Source organism: Triticum aestivum, chromosome 1B, assembly GCF_018294505.1.
Source record: "Triticum aestivum cultivar Chinese Spring chromosome 1B, IWGSC CS RefSeq v2.1, whole genome shotgun sequence".
NCBI classification, from domain to species: domain Eukaryota; kingdom Viridiplantae; phylum Streptophyta; class Magnoliopsida; order Poales; family Poaceae; genus Triticum; species Triticum aestivum.
This window is the reverse complement of record NC_057795.1, coordinates 690,097,281-690,108,553: the sequence shown is the minus strand read 5'-3', so window position 1 is coordinate 690,108,553 and position 11,273 is coordinate 690,097,281. Positions and strand designations below refer to the sequence as shown.

General features: G+C 43.3%; 1 long non-coding RNA gene across 2 annotated transcripts; it reads right to left on the bottom strand.

Annotated features, from left to right (window-relative positions):
• Positions 1 to 6,450: 6,450 nt before the first annotated feature.
• Positions 6,451 to 10,504, bottom strand: LOC123149633 (uncharacterized). Of its 2 annotated transcripts, XR_006474776.1 has the most exons (5): positions 9,792 to 10,504; positions 8,285 to 9,375; positions 7,608 to 7,759; positions 7,240 to 7,500; positions 6,451 to 6,664 (listed from the first exon to the last, which is right to left on the bottom strand). It is a non-coding gene; the product is annotated as an uncharacterized lncRNA (long non-coding RNA). The 2 variants fall into 2 exon arrangements; XR_006474772.1 differs by having other exon boundaries at positions 7,608 to 9,375.
• Positions 10,505 to 11,273: the final 769 nt, after the last annotated feature.

Sequence of the window (11,273 nt, the reverse complement as noted above, 5' to 3'; positions counted from 1 at the left end):
AGTTCATAAGCCGTCGTCTCAACGGATTTTGATGGTGCCCTATTTAAAGTGAATGCAACTGTCTCTAATGCATAACCCCAAAACGATAGTGGTAAACCGATAAGAGACATCATAGGTTGTACAATACCCAATAAAGTGCGGTTACGACGTTCGGACACACCATAACGTTGTGGTGTTCCAGGTGGTGTGAACTGTGAAACTATTCCACATTGTTTTATATTAAGGCCAAACTCGTAACTCAAATATTCTCATCCACGATCAGATCGTAGAAACTTTATTTTCTTGTTACGATGATTCTTCACTTCACTCTGAAATTCTTTGAACATTTCAAATGTTTCAGACTTGTGTTTTATTAAGTAGATATACTCATATCTGCTCAAATCATCTTGTGAAGGTCTGAAAATAACGATACCCGCCACGAGCATCAATACTCATTGGACCGCATACATCAGTATGTATTATTTCCAATAAGTCACTAGCTCGTTCCATTGTTCCGGAGAACGGAGTTTTAGTCATCTTGCCCAAAAGGCACGGTTCGCAAGGATCAAACGATTCATAACCAAGTGATTCCAAAAATCCATCTTTATGGAGTTTCTTCATGCGCTTTACACTTATATGACCCAAACGGCAGTGCCACAAATAAATTACACTATCATTACCAACTCTGCATCTTTTGGCTTCATCATTATGAATATGTGTATCACCATGATCAAGATTCAATAAACCATCAATATTGGGTGTATGACCATAGAAGGTTCTATTCATGTAAACAGAATAACAATTTATTCTCTGTTTTAGATGAATAATCGTATCGCAATAAACATGATCTAATCATATTTATGCTCAACGCAAACACCAAATAACATTTATTTAAGTTCAACACTAATCTCGAAAATATAGGGAGTGTACGATGATGATCATATCAATCTTGGAACTACTTCCAACACATATCGTTACTTCACCCTCAACTAGTCTCTATTTATTCTGTAACTCCTATTTCAAGTTACTAATCTTAGCAACCGAACAAGTATCAAATACTCAGGGGCTACTATAAACACTAGTAAGGTACACATCAATAATCTGTATATCAAATATACCCTTGTTCACTTTGCCATCCTTCTTATCCACCAAATATTCAGGCCATTTCCGCTTCCAGTGACCATTTCCTTTGCAGTAGAAGCACTTAGTTTCAGGATTTGGTCCAGCTTTGGGCTTCTTTACGGGAGTGACAACTTGCTTGCCATTCTTCTTGAAGCTCCCTTTATTTTCCTTTGCCCGTTTCTTGAGACTAGTGGTCTTATCAATCATCAACACTTGATGCTCTTTCTTGATTTCTACCTTCGTCGATTTCAGCATCACGAAGAGCTCGGGAATCGTTTTCGTCATCCCTTGCATTATAGTTCATCACGAAGTTTCACGAACTTGGTGATGGTGACTAGAGAACTCTGCCAATCACTATCTTATCTGAAAGATTAACTCCCACTTGATTCAAGCGGTTGTAGTACTCAGACAATCTAAGCACTTGCTAACTAGTTGAGCAATTCTCCTCCATCTTTTAGCTATAGAACTTGTTGGAGACTTCATATCTCTCAACTCGGGTATTTGCTTGAAATATTAACTTCAACTCCTGGAACATCTCATATGGTCCATGACGTTCAAAACATCTTTGAAATCCCGATTCTAAGCCGTTAAGCATGGTATACTTAACTATCAAGTAGTCGTCATATTGAGCTATCCAAACGTTCATAACGTCTGCATCTGCTCCTGCAATAGGTCTGTCACCTAGCGGTGCATCAAGGACATAATTCGTCTGTGCAGCAATGAGGATACACCTCAGATCACGGACCTAGTCCGTATCATTGCTACTAACATCTTTCAACATAATTTTCTCTAGGAACATATAAAAACATAGGGAAGCAACAATGCGAGCTATTTATCTACAACAACATAGACATGCAAAATACTATAAGGACTAAGTTCATGTTAAATTAAAGTTCAATTAATCGTATTACTAAAGAACTCCCACTTAGACAGACATCTCTCTAGTCATCTAATCGATCACGTGATCCAAATCAACTAAACCATGTCCGATCATCACGTGAGATAGAGTAGTTTTCATTGGTGAACATCACTATGTTGATCATATCTACTATATGATAAACGTTCGACCTTTTGGTCTCCGTGTTCCGAGGCCATATCTGTATATGCTAGGCTCGTCAAGTTTAACCTGAGTACTCCGCATGTGCAACTGTTTTGCACCCGTTGTATTTGAATGCAGAGCATATCACACCCGATCATCACGTGGTGTCTCAGCATGAAGAACTTTCGCAACGGTGCATACTCAGGGAGAACACTTCTTGATAATTAGTGAGAGATCATCTTAAAATGCTACCGTCGTGATCACCATCGTCACATGCAATCAATATAAGTGATATGATATGGCCATCATCATCTTGTGCTTGTGATCTCCATCTCTGAAGCACCGTCATGATCACCATCATCACCGGTGCGACATCTTGATCTCCATCGTAGCATCATTGTCGTTTCACCATCTATTGCTTCTTCGACTATCGCTACCGCTTAGTGATAAAGTAAAGCAATTACAGGGCGCTTGCATTTCATATAATAAAGCGACAACCATATGGCTCCTGCCAGTTGCCGATAACTCGGTTACAAAACATGATCATCTCATACAATAAAATATAGCATCACGTCTTGACCATATCACATCACAACATGCCCTGCAAAAACAAGTTAGACGTCCTCTACTTTGTTGTTGCAAATTTAACGTGGCTGCTACGAGCTGAGCAAGAACCGTTCTTACCTACACATCAAAACCACAACGATAGTTCGTTAAGTTAGTGCTGTTTTAACCTTCTCAAGGACCGGGCGTAGCCACACTCGGTTCAACTAAAGTTGGAGAAACTGACACCCGCCGGCCACCTATGTACAAAGCACGTCGGTAGAACCAGTCTCGCGTAAGCGTACGCATAATGTCGGTTCGGGCCGCTTCATCCAACAATACCGCTGAACCAAAGTATGACATGCTGGTAAGCAGTATGACTTGTATCGCCCACAACTCACTTGTGTTCTACTCGTGCATATAACATCAAACGCATAAAACCTAGGCTCGGATGCCACTGTTGAGGAATGTAGTAATTTCAAAAATTTCCTACGCACACGCTAGATCATGGTGATGCATAGCAACAAGAGGGGAGAGTGTGTCCACGTACCCTCGTAGACCGAAAGCGAAAGCGTTATAACAACGCGGTTGATGTAATCGTACGTCTTCACGGCCCGACCGATCAAGCACCGAAACTACGACAACTCCGATTTCTAGGACACGTTCAACTCGATGACGTCCCTCAACTCCGATCCAGCCGAGTGTTGAGGGAGAGTTCTGTCAGCACGACGGCGTGACGACGATCTTGATGTTCTACCGTCGCAGGGCTTCGCCTAAGCTCCGCTACAATATTATCGAGGAGGACTATGGTGGAGGGGGGCACCGCACACGGCTAAGAGATCAAGAGATCAATTGTTGTGCCTAGAGGTGCCCCTCTGCCCCCCGTATATAAAGGATCAAGGGGGAGGGGGCGGCCGGCCAGGAGGACGCGCGCCAAGGGGGAGTCCTACTCCCACCGGGAGTAGGACTCCTCCTTCCCTTGTTGGAGTAGGAGAGAAGGAAAGAGGGGGAGAGGAGGAAGGAAAAGGGGGCTGCACCCCTTGTCCAATTTGGACAAGAGGGGGGCTATGCACCTCCTTCCTTTCGGCCTCTCTCCTCTATTCCCGCATGGCCCAATAAGGCCCATATACTCCCGGCGAATTCTCGTAACTCTCCGGTACTCCGAAAAATACCCGAATCACACGAAACCTTTCCGAAGTCCGAATATAGTCGTCCAATATATCGATCTTTACATCTCGACCATTTCGAGACTCCTCGTCATGTCCCCGATCTCATCCGGGACTCCGGACTCCTTATGTACATCAAAACACATAAACTCATAATATAACTGCCATCGAAACTTTAAGTGTGCGGACTCTATGGGTTCAAGAACAATGTAGACATGACCAAAACACGTTTCCGGTCCATAAACAATAGCGGAACCTGGATGCTCATATTGGCTCCCACATATTCTACGAAGATATTTATCGGTCAAACCGCATAACAACATACGTTGTTCCCTTTGTCATCGGTATGTTACTTGCCAGAGATTTGATCGTCGGTATCTCAATACCTAGTTCAATCTCGTTACCGGAAAGTCTCTTTACTCGTTTCGTAATACATCATCATCCCACAACTGACTAATTATTTGCAATGCTTGCAAGGCTTATAGTGATGTGCATTACCTAGTGGGCCCACAGATACCTCTCCGACAATCGAAGTGACAAATCCTAATATCGAAATACGCCAACCCAACAAGTACCATTGGAGACACCTGTAGAGCACCTTTATAATCACCCAGTTACGTTGTGACGTTTGGTAGCACACAAAGTGTTCCTCTGGTAAACGGGAGTTGCATAATCTCATTGTCACAGGAACATGTATCAGTCATGAAGAATGCAGTAGCAACATACTAAACGATCAAGTGCTAAGCTAACAGAATGGGTCAAGTCAATCACATCATTCTCCTAATGATGTGATCCCGTTAATCAAATGACAACTCTTTGTCCATAGCTAGGAGATATAACCATCTTTGATAAATGAGCTAGTCAAGTAGAGGCATACTAGTGACACTTAGTTTGTCTGTGTATTCACACATGTATCATGTTTCTGGTTAATACAATTCTAGCATGAATAATAAACATTCATCATGATACAAGGAAATAAATAATAACTTTATTATTGCCTCTAGGGCATATTTCCTTTAGAAGAATCTTTGCGTGACCCTGCTTGGCTTCTTGGGCGTGTATGGGAAGACAAAAGATACACTAGAGGCACGGGAGGACCAGCAACGTATGCACGGAAAAGACGGCATACATCAGGGTCAGGCCAGCTATGCTCTTACCAAAGAAGAGAATGAAATCTTCTTTGAATGCCTGTTCAGCATGAAGGTACCGTCTGGCTTCTCGTCGAATATAAAGGGAATAATAAATATGGTAGAGAAAAAGTTCCAGAACCTAAAGTCTCATGACTGCCACGTGATTATGACGCAATTGCTTCCGGTTGCATTGAGGGTGCTTCTACCGGAAAACGTTCGATTAGCCATTGTGAAGCTATGTGCATTCCTCAATGCAATCTCTCAGAAGGTAATCGATCCAGAAATCATACCAAGGTTACAGAATGATTTGGTGCAATGTCTTGTCAGTTTCGAGTTGGTGTTCCCACCATCCTTCTTCAACATCATGACACACGTCCTAGTTCACCTTTGCGAAGAGATTAACGTTTTGGATCCTGTATTTCTACACAATATGTTCCCCTTTGAGAGGTTCATGGGAGTCTTGAAGAAATATGTTCATAACCGTGCTAGGCCAGAAGGAAGCATCTCGAAGGGCCATGAAAATGAGGAGGTCATTGAGTTTTGTATTGACTTTATTCCTGACCTTAAGCCGATTGGTGTTCCTGAATCGCGGCATAAGGGAAGACTGGATGGAAAAGGCATGCTAGGAGGCGATCAAATAATATGTATGGACGGGCATTCTCTCATTGAAGCACACTACACCGTTCTACAGAATTCCGCCTTGGTGGCTTCCCATATGGAGGAACACAAGAATTTTCTACACTACAAACACCCGAAGAAGTCTGACGACTGGATTACACGTGAACAAACGAGGACTTTCGCCGGTTGGTTGCAGAAACGTGCCATGCATGATGGCGATATTGAAGATGACCTGTACTCGCTGTCCCAGTTACCATCTTCGAATATAATGACTTTCAAAGGGTACCCACTACAAGAAATATGTCAACTTGTGACATTGACTATTGGTCACTGAAAGGTCATGGTTTTTCATTTGCGACCTTTTTGTGACCAAAAAGAGAAGGTCAAAAGCTGGCGGTCGTAAACTGAATATAGCGACCTTTCTTCTGGAATGGTCGAAGACGTTTATGACCAAAATATGTCCACTATGGCATTTTGTCACTAGCAACCTCCCCAGGCCACGTAGGCATCCAGCGTGGCAAGCTGATGTGGCACAAGATTCAGCCCGGTCCAATTCGGTTTTCTACATGGGCCTAGCCCAACAATTCGGCCCATTTATGATTGTTTTCCTTTTAATTTTAGTCAGCTACATTGGCCTAGCCCAGCAATTTGGCCTTTTATTTTCTAGGCCTTTGGCCTTTTCGCTTCCATTTCTTGTTTGAGCCTTGGCCTTTTTACATTCCATTTTAGACCAGGTCCCACTAGTCAGATCATCCAATTAGGTCCCACTTGTCTATTTTTCTTTTGTTTGTTTCCCATTTTAAAGGACTTGCTAGTGAAATGGGACCCAAGGGTGTTGTTTAGGCGCCGCACATCAGTTCACTATTTGTGAACTAACCAATAACTTGATTCAAAAATAGCCAATAACACATACAATTTCAAACAACAGCCAAACGAAGTAATTTACAGTCATGGCAATACAAATCAGGTATTCAACTATAAAATACACCTAATATTAACATGGCCAGCTCCAGGGAGCTAAAACACATAGTTGGGTACTGGTTTTCTTCGGGATTCTTCTCCTGGGGCTGTTGTACACCGCATATGCAGGTTATAAATCAAAAAAGTTAGGAAATCAAGTGAAGTTGTGCATATAACATTCTCCTAACAATGAAAAATAGATGCTGAAGTTGAGATCTAATAAGAAACCGTGCATATCACATTCGCAAACATGTATTGATACCTAGTGTTGACTGTATCTACATCTAAACTGAATATTGATCCATAGTGTTGACTAAATCTGCATCTAAACTGAATACTCTTCACTGAACATAGACAAGTGATATGCTAATCAGGTGTCAGAATGATATCTGATTCAACAAGGTTAACCAAATTTCCCACATAGTTTTGGGGAAATTCTATTTATCTACAGTGATTGGCAGCTATGGATGGCAATGTGACAGTACAGACAGACTTGTGGCTGCTCATTTGTATTCAGGTAACTATGGCAGTGACACAAATAGACTTGTGGCTGCTCATTCACTAGCTATGGCAACACGATGCAAACAGACTTGTGGCTACTCATTCACATTCATAGCAACACTTCATCATTCATCTACAAGAAACTATTGAACATCATATCAAACGGGATAGGACGGGTCACCTGACATATTGAACTCGATGCTGCAGAAGGCTGATGATGTGGTGGTACAGAGCAGGCCCTTTGTGGCTGGCTAGATGCGCCCCTCCCCTTGCTCCTCGAGCAGGACAAGGACGGCGACCACTAGGATCGTTGAGATCGGGATGCTGGGGGAGGCGAGCATGCCCGTGAGGTACTACATGGCGCCGGGCGCATCATGTGCGGCAGGATGCCAATCACCAGGTTGATCGCGATCACGAACAACAGTGTCCCCAGCGCCGCTGCCTGCATGCATTCCAGCCATGTTGACAGTGTCAGAAACTCGACGGATTTTCAAAACGAAGTACTGCTGGTGCTGCTACCGCTGCAGAATTGATTGGAGATGCACCCACCTTGTTGGTGTAGATGGTCCAGTTGGTGAAGAGCTCTGACAACATGGCTCCGAGCTGCCCAAAGAGCGCACGGAGGCGCCCACAGAGATGTTGTCTCTGATGAACAGGGTACGTTGAGATTGCAAAGAAGTCCTCCCCTCTAGTCGCAGACACTGCAAGACAGCCCATCTTTCAAAAAAATTTAACCAGTCTCAAGTTAACTTGTGCAGTAAAAGTTACCCTACACCTGCAAAACACAACCATGCATGTACAGGCACTATACGTACACAGCGAGACACATCAATAGAGACAAATAATGTTCAGGGTTATGCATGACGGATGTTGAGCACTTCTGTTGCTTATTCAGAGTAAAAAAGGGTACCCTAGAAAATTTAAACATATTCTGCTACACAGAACCATGAGCTAACCATTTAGCAAGAATGGTACAGGAACAAACCATGAGCTATCTATCCAGCATATTATGCGCACGCGTGAGAATATTCGGGTATACTTAACTTGGGTTCAGTACCCAAGTACAGTTTAAAAGCATATCATATTAGGTATACAATCATGCACCTGTGTTTAACTTATTAGGTTTCTTCACTTTCAATTTACACAACAGAGCAGCTAAATTGATTACCCAAAACATGCATGCTAGTGGTCTACTGGAAGCATCACAAAGTTAATGTTTTGCTTACCACACTGCTATCAAGAACCTCCCTACTTCAAAAAGAAAAAGAACAGACACTTCCAGTTCGTATAATCTGAAATTGAACACTGAAATTTAAGAATTAAAAGATGATTGAACACTGAAAGAGGTTAGCAAGTTGCTTGTTGGTTTCATCACAAAGACGAGTACTATTTTTAAACCTACGCAAGTCATTTTTTTAAACCTATGCCAGTACCAGGAGTATTTCACTCCTTCCCAGTGCAAGTACTCAAAATTTGTTTGAGTAGCAAATCTAGGAGTACTGCAGAACTCCAAGTTAAATGTACTGCAACCACCAAAATCTCTCAATACTGGTCATTAACTAGACACGTTATATAGACAATTAGGATGCATGCAATAAACATACATGAGTTATATAGAGCAGCAGCAATGGCATCACAGTTGAGTTGCCAGACTAAAACAAAGCCAGGTATATATGTATGTAGCAAAATCAGCCAAACTGAATATGCATCATCAGCTGATTAAAAGCAGTGGATAATATAGTTCATCAACTGATATGGGCAGCTAGCCAAGTTACCCAATGGGAGTACCAACATAGCAGCAATAAAAATAATAGAAAATTAAAATATAAGTGTGGCAGTGCATAAAAAATTTGCTAGAAAGAACATGCTTCCACCTTGTTTTAACAGAACTTTTAAACTTAATAGTAATGTGCTTATCCATGGCATCATTAGTCTTAACCAAACAGAGCAAGTAAAGGAGCTAATAGTCCTAATTCAGGTCATGTTATCATATCAGGTATTGCATAAAGACATCTTGGGACATATATAAAGCATCCTCAAATAATCAGCATACACCTCCAAATAGTAAGCAGAAAATATAGGGTATCCGCATTTATCACTGGATTTGATCCCCTCTGTATCCAAGACACATCAGGAAATCAGCAGCACGATTCACACTTTCACAGATGTGGTAGACAGATGCGGAAGCCTTTCTAACTTGGCGCGATGTAGCTTGTACACAGAGATGGGGAAGCCATTCTCTGCAATGTTGAGGGCAAGGTTCTGCCCCATGACGGCGAGGCCAACAAGACCAATTCTGGTGAGAGCCATCTCTTACCTGAAAAGAGATGCATCAAACACGTCATGTTCAAAATGGTGTCAGGTAATTTATGCATGTCTGACTCGAAAGATTAAAACCTGCCTTCACAAAAAAATGATCATGCATATGAACCAGATAGAAGAACAATCTTCATCCTAATGAGAAAAGTGAAAGGTGAATAACTAAATATTGGGATATATGCGATAGGGCAGACATCACAACATGCAGTTGGGGTGACAAATTATATCCACAATCAAGTTGCAGCTAATCCACAATCAAGTTGCAGCAGTATAGTTAGGCAGTTGGGCAAACAGAACAACATGACATCGCTACTACTCAATGAAGGCCATGGCGACCTTGCTCCGCTGGATCTGGGAGGGTGAGAACGAGAGGTGAGGAAGATCCTACACAGAGAGGGTGGAGGGGGGTCATACCAGATCGGTTGTCGCCATGTCTAGCTTCCTCCTGTGCTACGTGCGAGGTCGCCATGGCATCGGGCTTGTCCATGGTGTCCTCCTTGACCATATGATCCACAAAAAAACTCGGACAAACGCAATGAGATTCGAGCAAAATGAAGAAATCTAGAAGAAGAAGAAAGGGGGGATCCATACCAGATCTCACCGGTGTCGCCATGGACGGGCTCCTCCTGCGTGCCTCACCTGTGAGGTGGCCATGGCGTCGATCTACGGTTTCAGCGTGGAGAGAAGGAGAGGGTGGAGTAGAAGGCGGAGGTCGAGGACGGCTATGAACGAGACGATGTCGCCGGGCAGTCAAGGCGTGGGGGAGGAGGTCGTCGGCGGGGCTGGGGTTGGGGGAGAGGAGATCGGCGGCGGGGACGGGTTTGGGGTTGTGGGAGAGCAGAGGATGAAGGCGCGGCTCGGGAAGGAGGGCGCCACCTCCGGCGACGGGAAGCTAGGGTTAGACAGGGGTGAGGGAGAGGCCATGGCTATGGCTCGCCGGGCGTGACGCCGTCGTCGATAGCGGCGGCGCGTCTGTCGCCGACGAGGCCGAGGCGGGCGGCGCGCACATCTACTGTGGAAGGGGCGCCGGGGCAATGGGAGAAGGGGCCGGCGGCGGACAGGATGCGTAGGTGGGAGATCTGAATCGGGGATGCGTAGGTGTGAGGAGGATAGGTTTTCGGTGGGAGGATACTAGGGTTTCCGCAAGAAGCGTCTCTTTTATTCCAGACGTGGGCGCTCCGCACCGTTGGATCAAGATCTGACGGCAAGCGGTGCTCGAGCTGCTGTCCAATGGGCCTAAGGGCCAGGCAAGACTGGGCTGGATAATTTTCGGCCCAGTTGAGCAGAATAGATATGACAGAAAAAGACATTAACTCCCTCTATTTATGTGAAATATTAGTTGAAAAATTGACCCCAAAAATTTTAAAATTTGTGTAGAAGGTTGCATCTGGGAATGACAAACAATCTTTCCTAAGGAAGTTTTCATTTAGTTTGGACGAAAAAACCATTTTCCAATTTTCGAGTGCCCAAAAGGAGGGTTTTTTGTGAAGAACCTACCAAATAATTGTTGCAAAATTGGACCAAATCATTTTTCTAAAATACTAGGCCATATTTAATGCATAATTGACCAAATGGTTGGGTGTAAAAAGTTTTGATCCACCTCTGATGAAAAAGACAAATTTTTGCCGATTCAGTTGGAAGCGGGTCAAATTTGAACTGTAGCTACCTTGTAGTTTGCTCTTTATTTTTTCCAAAAATCATTTCTAGGTACATAAGTATCTATTTAATCAGAGAAACACCAAAAAAGTTCCAAGATTCAACCACTAGCTAGGAACGGCCATTCCCGCCGTTTTGACCGCATTTTGAAACGGGTATAAAAAATTCAAAAAAATCAAAAAAATGGAAAAACTTCGCACTGTGTCATTATATGTGGCCAAGTTCCCAAAAAAATAACAA